Source organism: Globicephala melas, chromosome 2 (assembly GCF_963455315.2).
Source record: "Globicephala melas chromosome 2, mGloMel1.2, whole genome shotgun sequence".
Classification (NCBI taxonomy): domain Eukaryota; kingdom Metazoa; phylum Chordata; class Mammalia; order Artiodactyla; family Delphinidae; genus Globicephala; species Globicephala melas.
The window spans coordinates 115,088,791-115,104,478 of record NC_083315.2 but is presented as its reverse complement, the minus strand read 5'-3'; the positions used below and the strand labels follow the sequence as shown (position 1 = coordinate 115,104,478).

The window sequence follows — 15,688 nt, the reverse complement described above, 5'->3', positions numbered from 1 at the left end:
TTTCAGACAAACATGTATCCACAGGACAAATGAGGCAGATAGACAGATGATAGATTGATAGATGGATGATAGGTAGATAGGTAGATAGATAGATAGATAGATAGATACAGTGACATATAAGAAAATAATTCCAAGGATCAGTAACATTCTTGTATTCTTGTCTTGGTTCAACTGCAGCTTGGGATTATCAGTCATGTCCCTATGTTGCCAATGACAGCATGAATAAAAGACCAGTGGTCACATATGAACTAAAACTGTTGAAAGAGTACGTGAATATGGCAGAGACTGCTAATTATTAGCCAGTGTCCAGTCTCTCTTTCTTTACGTAATAGAATCTCCAGCCACTCATCTAGACAGTACATTTCCCAGCCTCCCTTACAGCTAGAAGTAGTAACATAACTAAGTTCAGGCCAATGAAATGTGAGAAGAATATGTGCAGCTTCTGAGTCATGTCCTTAATCATAAAGCTGCTTGCCATGGACCACAATGAGGCTGGTTAACATCTGTCACCGTACATAATCACTAACTTTTTTTCTTGTCATGAGAACTTTTTAGATCAAATCTCTTAGCAACTATCAAATATGCAAAGCAGTATTATTAACTATAGTCACCATGCTGTACATTGCATCCCCATGACTTATTTTGTAACTGGAAGTTTGTACCTTTTGACTGCCTTCACTCATTTCTCCCACTCCCCACACACTGCCTCTGCTAACTACCAATCTGTTCTCTGTATCTATTAGCTCAGTTTTTTCTTTTGATTCCACACATAAGTAAGATCATGCGGTACTTGTCCTTTTCTGTCTGACTTAATTCACTTAGCTTAATATCCTCAAAGTTCACCCACATAATTGCAAATGGTAAGATTTCATTCCTTTTTATGGCTGAATAATATTCTACTGTATATATATTCCATATTTTCTTTATCCATTCATTCATCAGTGGACACTTAGGTTGTTTCCATATCTTGGCTACTGTAAGCAATGCTGCAATGAACATGGGGGTTTCACAAATGGTTTCAAGTTAGTGTTTTTGTTCCTTCAGGTAAATACTCAAAAGTGGAAATTCTGGATCGTATGGTAGTTCTATTGTTAATTTTTTGAGGAACCTCTATGCTGTTTTCCATAGTGCTGCACCAATTTACATTCCCATCAATGGTGTAAAAGGGATCCCTTTTCTCCAAATTCTTGCCAACACTTCTTATCTCTTGTCTTGTTGATAATAGCTATTCTAACAGGTATGAGGCAATATCTCACTGTGGTTTTGACTTGTATTTCCCTGATGATTAGTGATGTTGAGATCTTTTCATGTATCTGTTGGCCATCTGTATGTCTTCTTTGGGAAAATGTCTATTCAGATATCCTGCCCATTTTTTAATTGAGTTGTTTGGGGTTTTTGTTATTGAGTTGTGTGAGTTCTTTATATATTTTGGATATTAACCCCTTATCAGATATATGATTTGAAAATATTTTCTCCCATTCAGTAGGTTGTCTTTTCATTTTGTTGACAGTTTCCTTTACTGTGGCAAAACTTTTTAGTTTGGTATAGTCCCACTTGTTTATTTTTGCTTTTGTTGCCTTTGCTTTTGGAGTCAGATTCAAAAAACTCATCACCAAGATGAATATCAAGGAGCTTACCACCTACGTTTTCTTCTAGGAGACTTATGGTTTCATTTCCTACATCAATTCTTTAATCTATTTTGAGTTAATTTTTGTGTATGGTGTAAAGATAGGGGTCCAGTTTCATTCTTTTGCATGTGGCTGTCCAGTTTTCCCAATACCATTTATTGACGAGACTGTCCTTTCCCATTTGTACTTTCTTGGCTCCTTTGCTGTAAATTAGTTGACCACATATATACATAGGTTTATTTGGAAGCTCTCTGTTCTGTCCCTTTGATTTATGTGTCTTTCTTTACACCAATACCATACTGTTTTTATTACCATAGCTTTGTAACATAGTTCAATATTAACAATATAGGCAATGATGCCTCCAGCTTTATTCTTATTTTTCAAGATTGTTTTGGCTATTTGGGGCCTTTGGTGGCTCCATACAAACTTTAGGATTCTCTTTCCTATCTCTGTGACAAAGCCATGGGCATGGGTATTTTGATAGGGATCACATTGAATCTGTAGATTGCTTTGGGTAGTATGGACATTTTAGCAAAATTAATTTTTCCAATCCATGAGCACAATATCTTTCCATTTGTTTGTGTGTTCTTCAATTTTTAAATTAACATCTTATAATTTTCAGTATATATTTAAACTACCACAAATTCTAAATAAGTTTCAAACAATTTCAAATAAGTTAACAATTCTTACTGAAGCTGAGAAACTCAAATAGCATACAACTGATTAATCAATACAAAAGATTTCTTATTGTGCTAATGGTGGACCTGAGACTGTAAGTTCTCAGAAGGCAGGAATATGCCCTATTCATTTTTTCTTTTAATTTCATAAAATAAACAAGCAGGAATCATTTTATTTCTCCTGTTGAAGAATTATCATGAATTATTCAAGATTTAATTGCATCAGGATAAATTAAGCTTTCACTGTGGTTTCAATACAACAGATCTTTGCAAAGCTAAATGAGCTTACTGACTGCTGAACCTTTTAAATTAACTGAGTTTAATTTTCACATGACCAATTGTTTTTATGGCTTATATGATCATTGACCATTTTTTCAAAAGCATTTAAAATGACTGAAAAACAAAGGTTTCCAAAGTCTATGAAATAAGTAAAATCTTATCAATTAGAATTAGAACATTTACCTTCCTCAAGGAAAAAAATGTTACTGGCTTGAACATTTTTATCTACTCTGAGTTGAGAAAATGAATTCCCTTGGAATTTTGGTCTCAATTTTACTAGCAAATATTGAACTACTTAGAAGCTACTCACCAGTCTTAAACCTTCAACTCACATCCCACATCTTAATCATCCCAAGCTGAAGGCTTACTGTCTTGACGCTGGGTAGCAGCGCTTCCTTGCGGCTACCGAGTAAGAAGCTCACCAGCTCATTAGCAGCCCTCTGACCTTGACCAGGCAGCTGACAAAGCAATCTCATCCCACCTGTGCGTTCATTCTGATTTGCAACAATAAGACAAGACCTGGATGGAAGGATGATGGAAAACTCAACTGGAAATTGTCTAAGAGTTACACTCTTCCTTGGGCAGAGAACCAGGGAGCTTAGATCTCTGAGACAGAAGCACACAGATCCACCAGATCCTCTACACAGTCCTTGCTTACTGTGTTTTTAATTTAGATAAAAAAGAGAGATATGATTACACAGAAAACATCAACATCTGCAGAATTACAAATTAAGCAAATGCCATGGGAAACACGTGTGTTTCAGTCCCTTTCTGGAGCTCTTTTACCATCTGTTATCTTGGAAGGAACTCAGGAGCTGTAGTACTTGAGGAGATTCTCATCCATAGGTTTGAGGATTTCCTTATCTGCCATATTCACTACCCACCTGGGAGCAAGACCAAAGAAAATCTGCCTTGGATCTTTTTGAGTACTGAGCATTTTGAAGAGTCCGTCTTTCGTGATATCAGGTAAAATATAACCGTACTTCTTGGCGAGCTCCAGTCTTGCTTCAGGAAATTCAGCAGGATCTGCCAAGTAACCACGATTCCTTGCATCAGTGTAGTAGGGTACCAGTGCCTTGGAGGTGAGCATTCGCTTGGGAACGGGTTGTCCACGGAGAAAGAATGTAATAGGTTTTCACAGAATTTCCAGGCTTCGTGGGTCATAGAAGGCCGTCGTGATGACACCCCCATTCTTCTCAATTGCAACGATGGCCAGCTCTGAAGCCAGCTGTACTTCAATGTTAACTTTCACCTTAAAGGTGTCATCACCCTCCTCTACCAGCTGGACACCATAATCCCTTTTAGATGGCTGGAAGGTCACACCTCTCCCATTGACAAGTTGGGTTAAGTCAATAGGTTGTGTAGGATAAACTCGACCCAAATCAAAAAGATACTGCAGCCTGTTGAGAGTCAAAGGCTGATACTGGCGTCTGAAGCTATGTCCTTCATTAAACCCATATTTTGAGATTCGAAGGTAAAATGGAGTGTGGCCTCTCTCAAAGCCCAGCCAGGGCCGGGTTCTTCTCTGTCGTTCTCCCTTGTGGTCCCTGCCACATTTTCTACCTCTTCTCTGACCTCTTGGTCATCTTTCCGGTTTCCTGGAGCCTGGGTTTGGCCTCAGGTTAGCCAGGCTCACACGGGGCAGGGCCCGCAGCAGGTCCAGGGCCTGGGGCCCCCTCGCCCCGCACTGGGCCAGCCATGACCCACGCACCCGACAAGCCGCAAGGGCGCTGGGCCACCAGAGCCTGCCTTATTCATTTTTTATCCTCTTTCCTTCTTTGTTGTCTTCCTTCCTTCCTTCTTTGTCCTTTATCCTCTTTCCTTCTTAACTCTAATATGTAGATAAGCACCAGTATCTTGGAACCGTCTAAGGATTAAAAACAAATGCCTCCTACAGAATTTATTGCTATTATCTTTATCCCAATGACCCTCATGTTCTGCCATTTGCTGGTTCTGAGAAATGCAACCATATTTTTAATTATTAGACTTATTGTAGAGCCTGTGAAAATTTAGACCTGCAGACATTAACTTTTTTGGATGTAGAATTTATTCAGCATCTCGTCTATGCCTGTTTCTGTGTAATACAACATTACCCATTTAAAGTAGACATAATCATCTCCACTTAAAAGACGAAAAAACTAAGACATAGATTAAGTAACCTGTCCAAGATCACATGGCTGGTAAATAATAGAGCTTAGACTAGAATACAGTCTTCCTGACCCACCGGACAGTCTTCTTTCTAAGAGCTCTACTCAACTGCCTCATCAATTTCTGATACACTTTTACATTTCCAACTTTGGACCCCTCAAAAGGTGGGGGCATAATAATGGCCAGGTATTGATGGATAGGAAAATTAAAAGGTAATCCTACCCAGAATATAAAGATCAGGAAGGACCACGGGTAAACACATCAGAGCAATTCTTCCCTGAATAAAAACTGGGAAACTTTCCAAGAAGACATCACTATTAACATAATCATTTTTATTCACTTTTGAAAGTTATCATCTAATTCAACATAATTCTTCACCATATGTCTAATTGGAATCTGTCTGGATTCAAAGATGCTGATGAGAGTGAACATATCAAGGTCAGGAATTGTCTAGCTATACAAGACTCTAGGTGGTTGAATTGTACATCTTTTTCCCATAAAACTTTACACTTACTTAATGAGATATCCTATATGCTCAGTCATAGATGTTTTGATCAGAAGAGGTCCAAGAATAGGAAAAAGCAGTGTTTTAAATTTCCACTTTGATGTTGTTTTGTTTGTTCATTAATATTTGTAATTTAGTTGGCTCTAATTAAAGCTAAAGAGAGAAGATGAAATGAGTTATCTATGCAATTCTTAGCCCTCATAAAGGGAACATAAGAGTATCTAGGAATCTTGGGTGGCAAGTAAATATAAACTTGGTTTCACATCTCTGAAATTAAACTTCCCACTTTCCAGACAGAGAAGTCTGGTATGAGACCATAGGCAAGTCTTTCTTTTTTTTTTTTTTTTTTTTTTTTGGTATGCGGGCCTCTCACTGTTGTGGCCTCTCCCGTTGCGGAGCACAGTCTCCAGACGCACAGGCTCAACGGCCATGGCTCACAGGCCTAGCCACTCCGCGGTATGTGGGATCTTCCCGGACCAGGGCACGAACCCGTGTCCCCTGCATCGGCAGGCAGACTCTCAACCACTGTGCCACCAGGGAAGCCCCATAGGCAAGTCTTTTTAAGAGGAAATTACAGTTGGAGATGGAGATATTAAAATTCATGATTCTAAAAAAGTGTTGTGACATAGTTTATGGCAATGTCTCTCACCCATTCCCAAAGAAAAACATGATTCCAGTCAAGAGGTGACCCCATCCTCTTTACCCATTGATACACTGCAGGCAACTTTGTCTTCACAAAAGAGGGCTTTCAGAGTTTTAAATAAACAGGTAAGAGTTCCAAATAGTGAGTTAAGAAATGCTATATTACTGGCTTCCCTCCAACTGTGTACTAAATAAGGGTGGGGCTAGGTAAATGCAGGGAACCAGCTAGATTGCATAGAAAGACCTATGTAGGAGGTACTTTGTTTGATGGACCCAGTGAGCACAGATAGTCCCCTCCCACTTGGCATGTCTAAAGCATCCCCTTGATTCTCGGTGCTTCTGATGAAGTTTCCGCTTCAATGGGACAATGGCTTTCTATCAAAGAGTGTCATAACATCCTATCAAAGAGTGTCATAACACAGAACTTTTCTAATTGGTGTGGAGAGCTCTGCAAGAGCATATTAGTTGTAAGCCATAGCATCACCTCTCTTTAGGGAGAGAGAACAAAATTTAAACACACAGGGAGACGGAGAGATAATGAATTGCCTTCTTGGCAACCCACCACTCTACAGCCAATGGGATCGCTGTGACAAGTTATGAAATTCGAGCCAAAATATTTAACTCAGCCACTTATTCAAGTGGTAGACCCAATTTTAGGCACCCCACAGTTAGGGCAGCAATAGAGAAAAGTCTTCTCTTCGTTTTCTGCAGTAGCACGTTTAACTTTTAGCATATCTATGGGTGTTCTGTTTCCTCTAATAAGGATATATCTGTCTGTAAAGTATACACATGTATTTCTACCAATGTAGCAATAACTGATGAATACAGGAAACTATAATAATCTGGATAGTTCCAGAAAAATATAGGAACTAGACTAAGAATAAGAGAAGATTACTACTGGAAGTCTTTCAGAATAATCTGATAGAAACAGCCTATCAATAGGGTATAAGAGGGTGAATTAGCCAATATGCGCCCAAAGAAATGCTGATTAGACCAAATTAATCCGTAGGTCCCAGAAGATGAGATCTCTGGGTCACCCTAATGGAGCCTAATGATGTAAACTGTACAAGCAAGGCAGGAAATTCTGTGGCTCAAGAGTCAAGGGTCAGGTTAGAGAACAGAGTGAGCTCTAGGGAATGAGCTGGAAGTGGGAAAGGGGAGGAGAGGAGTTCGAAGATGAGCCTCTGAATCGACTACTCTGGGTCCCCACGTGCTCACTGAGTCAAGGCCTGACAGAACCTGGTTACAGGCTTTTGTGAGAGGTGAGGGCTTCTTAGTGGGAATATACTAGCACATAAATAAAATGCACCCATTTTAAATATGCAATTTGATGAGCTTAGACAAATGTATATACCCATGTAATCATCACCCCAGACAAGATATAGAATATCTCCATTATCCCAAAAAGTTTCCTCAAAGAAGTTTCCTTTATACTCTCACCCTAAGCCGCAGGCAAGCACTGATCTCATTTCTGTCACGGTGAATTACTGTCTGTTCTTGAATTTCATATAAGTGGGGTCTTACATTATATATGCTCTTTTTTGTCTGGCTTATTTGGTTAAGCCAATGTCTTTTGTATTCATCCATGCTATTTGTAGTGGTAGTTCATTCCTCTGTACTGCCAAGTAGCATTTCACTGAATGAATAACACCACAATTTCTTTATCCACTCACCTGTTGATGGATAGTTGAGTTGTCTCCAAGTTTTGGCTATTATGAATAAAGCTGCTATGAACATTCATGTACAAGTCTTTGTGTGGACATATGCTTCCATTTCTCTTGGGTAAATATCTAAGTGCACATTCCTGAATCATATAGCAAAGTGAATGTTTAACTTTACAAGAAATTTCCAAAGAGCCTGTACCATTTTGTAGTCCCGTCAGCAACATACGAGAGTTCCAGTTACTTCACATCTTTACCAGTGCTCAATATTGTCAATCTTTAATCTTAGCCATTCTAGTCTGTGTGCAAGGATACCTCACTATGACTTTAATTTGTATTTCCCTGAATAATGTTAAACATTTTTATGTGTTTATTGGCCATTCATATATCTTCTCTTATGAAATGTCTGTTCACATCTTTTGCTCAGTTTTAAGTTGTGATGATTCCTGCTACGTTGACTTCAACTTTCGAATAAGGATGACAGCACATCTGGTCAATTTGATTTAGAGTGAGTAATTTGAAGCTCCCTAATGGCACTGCTAGGCTCAAAATTATTAGCCGGGGTTCAAGTGAAAGGGTCAACAACACATGGAATGCGTAAATCAGATCATATCACTCTCCTGTTTAAAATCTGCAAATGGCTTCCCTTGGCCATTCTATTCCAATTAGAGTAAAATCCAAACTCTTTACTTTGGCCCCCAAAGCCTCACGTGACATGACCTCTGTGTCCCTCTCCAACCTCACCTCTTGCCGCTTTTCCCTCACTCACTGTGCTCCTGACACTTCACTCTTCTTTCTGTCCCTCAAACACGCCATATTTGTTCTTGCCTCTGTCCCCTCTCCTTGGAATCATGTTCCCATAGAGCTCAGTGTGCTGCCTTCTTCTAATCACTCAAGTCTTAATATTAATGTCAAGACTTCCTTGCCTAATCCTGATAAACAGCACCCCTCAGTCCCTCTCTATCTAGCACTTGTCACTATCTGAAATTACTTTATATTTTATGCGTGTTTATTGCCTGTTTCACACCCACTGGAATTCATACTTTAAGAGTACAGAACTTTATCTTGGTCACTGATGCATCTCTGTGACCTATAAACAATGCCAGGAGCATAGCACCAGCTCATTAACTGTTTTTTGGAAGGGAGACAGGGGTTGAGAAGAGAGGAAAAGAAAGCAGGTTTTCAGAAAAGCAGAAGATAAGGCCCCTCACATCCAGACTCTTACTCTATATGCAAAGTGCTTAGCTCAGGGCTTGGCACAAAGGCTATTTCTCTTCCCCCTCAGCTGTCTGTCCCTTCAAAAGTCCTCAGCCTCTAGAATCAGAGTAGCCTTTGCCAGAGCCACGGAGGGCCATCGTTGGAGAATACACCATATGGATTCAATCTGAAGGCATCACCACCTTCCAGGCCCCCTAGTCACAACCAAGGGTGTTTGATTTGTGACATGAGGTTGGTAAGAGAAATGGGGTAGCTTTGGGGGGTAGCTTTTGACCAGAGAGGGAAAAGGGACATTTCAGATATTCTTTTATAAACAACCAGTCTCTTTTTGGATAGCCTCAAGTTTCTGGAGCATTCTCTCTTCCTCACCGTGGCTCAAAGCTTTCAGCTTTCGCTGTTTTTATCCTTTTCTCTGAGCCTCTTCAGTGGCAAAAAGCTTCAGCTTGCTTTCTCTGTCATATTCCCATCTGCCACTTTTAAACCTCATTTGTATTCCTTCTAGTTTGTAATCTGATCACTTTTATCCTTTATAACAGACTTTAAACTCAGTTTTTTAATTCAAATTGGAAATTCAGTATAAGAAGTGGTTTTCTTTTTCTCTTCTCCTTCTAGTTTTCAAATATTTTGCTTCTGGTCACTTAAAAAATTATGACAGATGGATGGATGAGTGGGTGGATGGATATACAGAAAGATAGATAGATAAGTATAATATTATCCATATTATATTTATGTCCTTGTGGTTTGGGAGCATCTTTCAAGGGGCCCATGGCTGGTGACCACACAGAACTACTCCAATACTTGCTATGTGTTCTATATCCAATGCAAGTCTATGAAGCACCTGTTCTCTGCCCACATACCAACTAATAAACAAAGTCTCCCCCTCTTCTAATTAGTATACTCTCTATAGAGCCATAGACTTTCTCCTTATATTTAGTAACAAATCAAAAGAAAAAATTTTTAAAAACTACCCCCAAGGTTTGAGCCAATTATATATATATAACACTTCCTAATTTAAATGAACCCCTTTTCCTTTCAGACTCCCTCTACAGCATTCTTTTGTGCATTCAATCATTCATTTCATAAGCAGTTAGCAAAAATCTATCATGTGCCAGACACTGGATATAGGAAAGAGCTGAGGAGGTGGCTGATACGTACAGGAAACACTTAAAAGAATGCAGTTCCCACCTTTAAAGTCCTGTATTCTTAATGAAGTACTAAAAAATTACACATCATATGTTGTATTAATCAGGGTTCTCCAGAGAAACAGAATCAATAAAATGTGTATATATATAGAGAGAGATTTATTTTAAGGAACTGGCTCACGGAATTGTGGAGGCTGCAAAGTCCGAGATTCTACAGGGTGAGCCAGCAGGCGGGAGACCCAGGAAGGAGTTGCAACTTGAGTCCAAAGGCTGTCTGCTGGCAGAATTCCCTTTCCTCCTGGACAGGTCAGCCTTTTTAAAATTAAAGCCTTCAACAGATTGGATGAGGCTCACCACATTATGGAGGGTAATCTGCTTAATCAAAGCCTACTGATTTAAATGTTAATCTTATCTAAAAAATATCTTCACAGAACCATCTAGAATACTGTTTGACCAAATATCTGGTACTGTGGCCTAGCCAAGTGAACACATAAGATTAACCATTGCATATGTGAAACAATCAGAGAACAGTATAAGACAATCTATATTAAATACGATAAACCGAAGGGTCAAACCATAGGTGATAAGAGTGCTAACATTTACTGAGCACTATTAGATGCCAGATCCTCGGAAGAAATTAGTTAATACTCACATTAAACCTTTGGTAGATTATATATAATATCTGCTTTTACAGGTGAAGAAGATGAAGCCCAGAGAGTTTGAATAACTTGTCCAAGATCACTTAGCAAGTATTCTAACCCAGATAAGTGTGGCAACAAAGTCCTTGGAAAGCTAGGCAATATAGTATTCCAGGTGCACAAGGAGGGTAGTGGGGGAAAGCTTGGCTTGGTAACATTAAAATTTCTTCCCCTAGAATGTAAATTGGTGCAGCCACTATGGAAAACAGTATGGAGGTTCCTTAAAAAACTACAAATAGAGCTACCATATGATCCAGAAATCCCATTCCTGGGCATATATCCAGAGAAAACTCTAATTCAAAAAGATACATGCATCCCCTATGTTCACAGCAGCACTATTTACAATAGCCAAGACACGGAAACCACCCAAGTGCCCATCAACAGATGACTGGCTTAAGATGTGGTCTATATATAAAATGGAATATTACTCAGCCATAAAAAATAATGAAACATTGCCATTTGCAGCAACATGGATAGACCCAGAGATTATCATACTAAGTAAGGTAAATCAGAGAAAGACAAATACTATATGTTATCACTTATACGTAGAACCTAAAATATAATACAAATGAATCTATATACAAAACAGAAACAGACTCAGACGTAGAAAACAAACTTCTGGTTACCAAAGGAGAAAGAGAAGTGGGGAGGGATAAATTAGGAGTATGGGATTAACAGATATGAACTACTGTACATAAAATAGATACACAACAAGGATTTACTGTATAGCACAGGGAATTATATTCAATATCTTGTAATAAGCTATTATGGAAAATAATCTAAATATATATATATATACATATACAGATATGTGTATATATGTATAACTGAATCACTTTGTGGTACACCTGAAACTAACACAATATTGTAAATCAACTATACTTCAATTGTTTTAAAAAAAAAGTTCTTCCCCTAGAGTGAGGAAACATCCTTTTTCTAACTCATGATGTTATAATCTAATTTTTCACTAACCGATTCTTTATGTGTGTATATCTTCCTTAGGAACAGAATTCCATGAATAAGCATGTAACCACATGTGCATGACAAATAAAAGTAAGATTTATTTACTATTCTAGAATGTTTCATTATATGTTTTAACCAATAGTCATGGACAGAGGTGTTTAAATTCCTTTTTTGAGGTGGGGAGAGGGAGGGAGACTAACCAAAAACATATCTTCTTAAATAGGACACCTTGATAGCTTTCAATTTTTTGAAATTACAATAATCTTATAATGAACATTCTCATGTGTATAGCTCATCATGTCGTTATGGTAAACATCTAGAAGTAGAAACATTTTATCAAAGTAGTATCTCAGTGTGATATTAATTTCCCTTTACCTGAGGTTAATTGAGTTAATACCTTTTCATATGTTTATTGGACATTTAGACATTCTTTTTATAAAGTGCCTGTTCAAGTCTTTTTGGCCCATTTTTCTATTTGGGTTAACAGTATTTTTAAATTAATTTGGATGAGTTCTTTACATATTTGGACGAGTTCTTTATATATTGCAAGTATATACTCCCACTCTCTGGCTTTCTTTTCACTCTCTTAATGTTATCTTTTGCTGAACAAAAGTCCTTAATTTTAACTTAAGCATTTTTATCCATCTTTTCATTTAGAGTTAGTGCTTTTTGTGTCCTGCTTAAAAATCCTTGCTTCCTCATGAAGATATTCTTCTTTGTTTTCTTCTAGAAGTTTTATTTTTTATGTCCTGTAGAAGGTTTTACACAACTACAACTATGATCAATCTGGAACTGACATTTGTGAATGATGTGAGGTATTTATTGTAAAATAAAACACAGACGCAGAAAAATCACACAAAAAATGTATAGCTTAGTCAATTATTGAGTTAAAGACCACCCAGGTCATGAAATAGAACTTTACCTACCACACCTGGAGCCCCTCCATGTCCCCCTTCCAGGTCTAAAACCTCTCTCAGATCCTGACTATAGCGTGCTTCTCATCTCTCTCTTTCTGTTTTTCATTTCTTTTTTATTAAAAAAATTTTTCCTTCATCTCACCTATTTCTCTTCAAGCATTGTCTGTTAGACTTATTTATCGTGTGTTCCTTCTAGCTTAGTGTTTGTGTGAAATTATTTTTTCTTTTATTTCTAATTATTTCTTTTTTAACTACTTTATTGAGGTATGACTGACATAGAAAAATGCTGTATATATTTAATTTGTAGAACTTGATGAGTTTAGAGATAAGTATACATTCATGAAACAATTGTCACATTCTATGACATCAACATATCCAGCACCACCTAAAGTTTCCTCTTGTTCTTTATCACCATCATTATTATTATTTTGTGATAAGAACACTTAAGATCTACCCTCTCAACAAATTTTTAAGTATACAATACAGTATTATTAATTATAGGCCGTTTGCTTTACAGTAAATTTCTTGTGTAACTAAAACTTTGTACCCTTTGACTAATACCACCCCATTTCCCCCTCCCTCCAGCCCCTGGCACCACCAGTCTACTCTCTGCTTCTTTAAGTTTAGCTATTTTGTATTCCTCATATCAGTGGTATCATGTGTTATTTGTCCTTCTGTGTCTGGCTTATTTCACTTACCCTAATGTCCTCCAGGTTCATCCATGTTGTCACAAATGGCAAGGTTTCCTTCTTTTTTAAGGCTAAATAATATTTTATTTTATTAAATATCACAGTTGCTTTATTCATTTGTCAATGGACATTTAGGTTGCTTCCATGTCTTGACTATTGTGAATAGTGCTGCAAAGAATATGAGAGTGCAGATATCTCTTTGAGATTCTGATTTCAGTTCCTTTGATGTATACCCAGATGTGGGATTGCTGGATCATATGGTAGTTCTAATTCTTTCTGAGTCTTGTCACCTCATTTCTATGTTTTTCTAATTCTGATTTGTGAAGTTGTTTTCTTTCTTCATGTCTTATATTTTCTCCATGTCTTTTAGCTCGCACTGAAATAGGAGTTTACAGATTTCATCTATTCTGTTCACATGTCTTTCTGACCTGGTTTAATTGTCTGTAAGGATGATTTTTTTTCTTATCATTTTGCATGGGATTTTACCTCAATCATTTCTGTGGCTTATTGCTCATGTGAAGTTAGTTTTCCTAAACTTTGTTTTATTTTGTTTGTTTTAATTAATTTTTATTGGAGTATAGTTGCTTTACAGTGTTGTGTTAGTTTCTACTGTATAGCAAAGTGACAGCTATACGTATATATATATCCCCTTTTTTTGGATTTCCTTCCCATTTAGGTCACCACAGAGCACTGAGTAGAGTTCCCTGAGCTATTCAGTAGGCTCCCATTAGTTATCTATTTTATACATAGTACCAATCTCCCTGTTCATCCCACCCCCCACTTTCCCCCTTGGTATCCATACATTTGTTCTCCTATGTCCGTGTCTCTATTTATGCTTTGCAAATAAGATCATCTATACCATTTTTTCTAGATTCCACATATGTTCGTTAATATACAATATTTGTTTTTCTCTTTCTGACTTACTTCACTCTGTATGACAGTGTCTAGGTCCATCCACTTTTGTATGGAAGCATAATTCAGGGCAGCTTTTCTAACTTCATAGAGCTCCCTCTTCTGTTGCTTTCTTGTAGTATTCAAAAACACAGCAGCTTACTTTCTGAGATGTCCAGTCTGTCCCCATCTCCCACTTCTATCTTGACCTTCTGTTTCCTTCATCTGTTATGTTATCCCTGTCCTGCTTATCTGGGTCGCAGTCGAGGAAGAGAATCCTGGATGATCAGTTCTGAGAATTCACAAAGGCTAGATTTTCCATCCTCTGCAGACCTTACCATTGTCCCCTTGGCCTAACCCATTATTAGAGTGAGCAAAACCCCTCCCAGATGGGATATGTCATTTTCATGGATTGCAACTTGGCCCATCAGGCTTTTCAGTAAATACCTATAAGTGACTTTGAAGATCTCCTCTTCTCAAGTCAGTCAAACAATGCTTTGCTTCCCACTGCATTCCCCCCTGAAGATGCAGGTCCTATGCAGATACTATGACAGTTGGTATTTTTCCTACTTGCTTGTATTTTGAAATTCATAGAGATATGTTATATCTCAGGTTGAGATTGCCAGAAGCATCTGCTGAGACGGAGTTCAGAGGGCAAAATGTTTATTAGGAAACAACACAGATAAAAGGAATGAGAGGAAGTGGGACTGGGCAGAAGGAGATGAAGAACTGCAAGGCAAGTCTGACAACGCTGCCAACAACCCAGCAGGGGGTGTCTGGAGCAAATACTGCCTGTCAGAATTGTCCCACGCTGCGTCAAAAGGGCCAAAAGTTTAAACCTCATCTCATCTGGTCATTGGATGTGGGCTACCCTGAAAATGTGTGATTACGGGCAAAGCAACTCTCTGCAGCTGAGGCACATTCTGAAGTAGCTGAGAGCTCCCCATAGCTGGACAGGAAGTCTTTCCTTGGACAGCGTATCTCTGTGTCCCATACACTGTCACTTAGTTTTGTTGTAAATATTTTCTGCTGCAATTTTATTTGGAATTGCACTGACTCTACAGATGAATTTAGGAGAATTTACAACTTTAAAATATTGGGGGCTTCCCTGGTGGCGCAGTGATTGAGAGTCTGCCTGCTGATGCAGGGGACGCGGGTTTGTGCCCCGGTCCGGGAGGATCCCGCATGCCATGGAGCGGCTGGGCCCGTGAGCCATGGCCGCTGGGCCTGCACATCCGGAGCCTGTGCTCCACAGCGGGAGAGGCCGCAGCAGTGAGAGGCCCGCGTACAGAAAAAAAGAAAATCAGGTTGTCTAATTCATGGAAATGATATATTTCTTTACTTGTTTAGTCTTACAGTTTTTATAAAGTCTTATAATTTTCTATATAAAAGTCTTGCATATCTTTTGTTAGGTTTTTCTCCTAGTTATTTAATGGTTTTGGTGATGTGACATAATTTTTAAATTTCATTTTCTAATTGCTGCCATATATATATACATATATAAGATTTTGTATATTGATCTTATACCTAGTGACCTTCCTAAATTCACTCATCAAACAGTGTTTCTTCAGATTCATTTGGATTTTCTAGACACAGTTAATTTACATGCAAATAATAATTTATCTGTTTG

General features: G+C 38.2%; 1 pseudogene; it reads right to left on the bottom strand.

Annotated features, from left to right (window-relative positions):
* Positions 1 to 3,392: 3,392 nt before the first annotated feature.
* On the bottom strand, positions 3,393 to 4,284 carry LOC115852003 (large ribosomal subunit protein uL15m pseudogene; annotated as a pseudogene).
* Between the last annotated feature and the right edge of the window lie 11,404 nt (positions 4,285 to 15,688).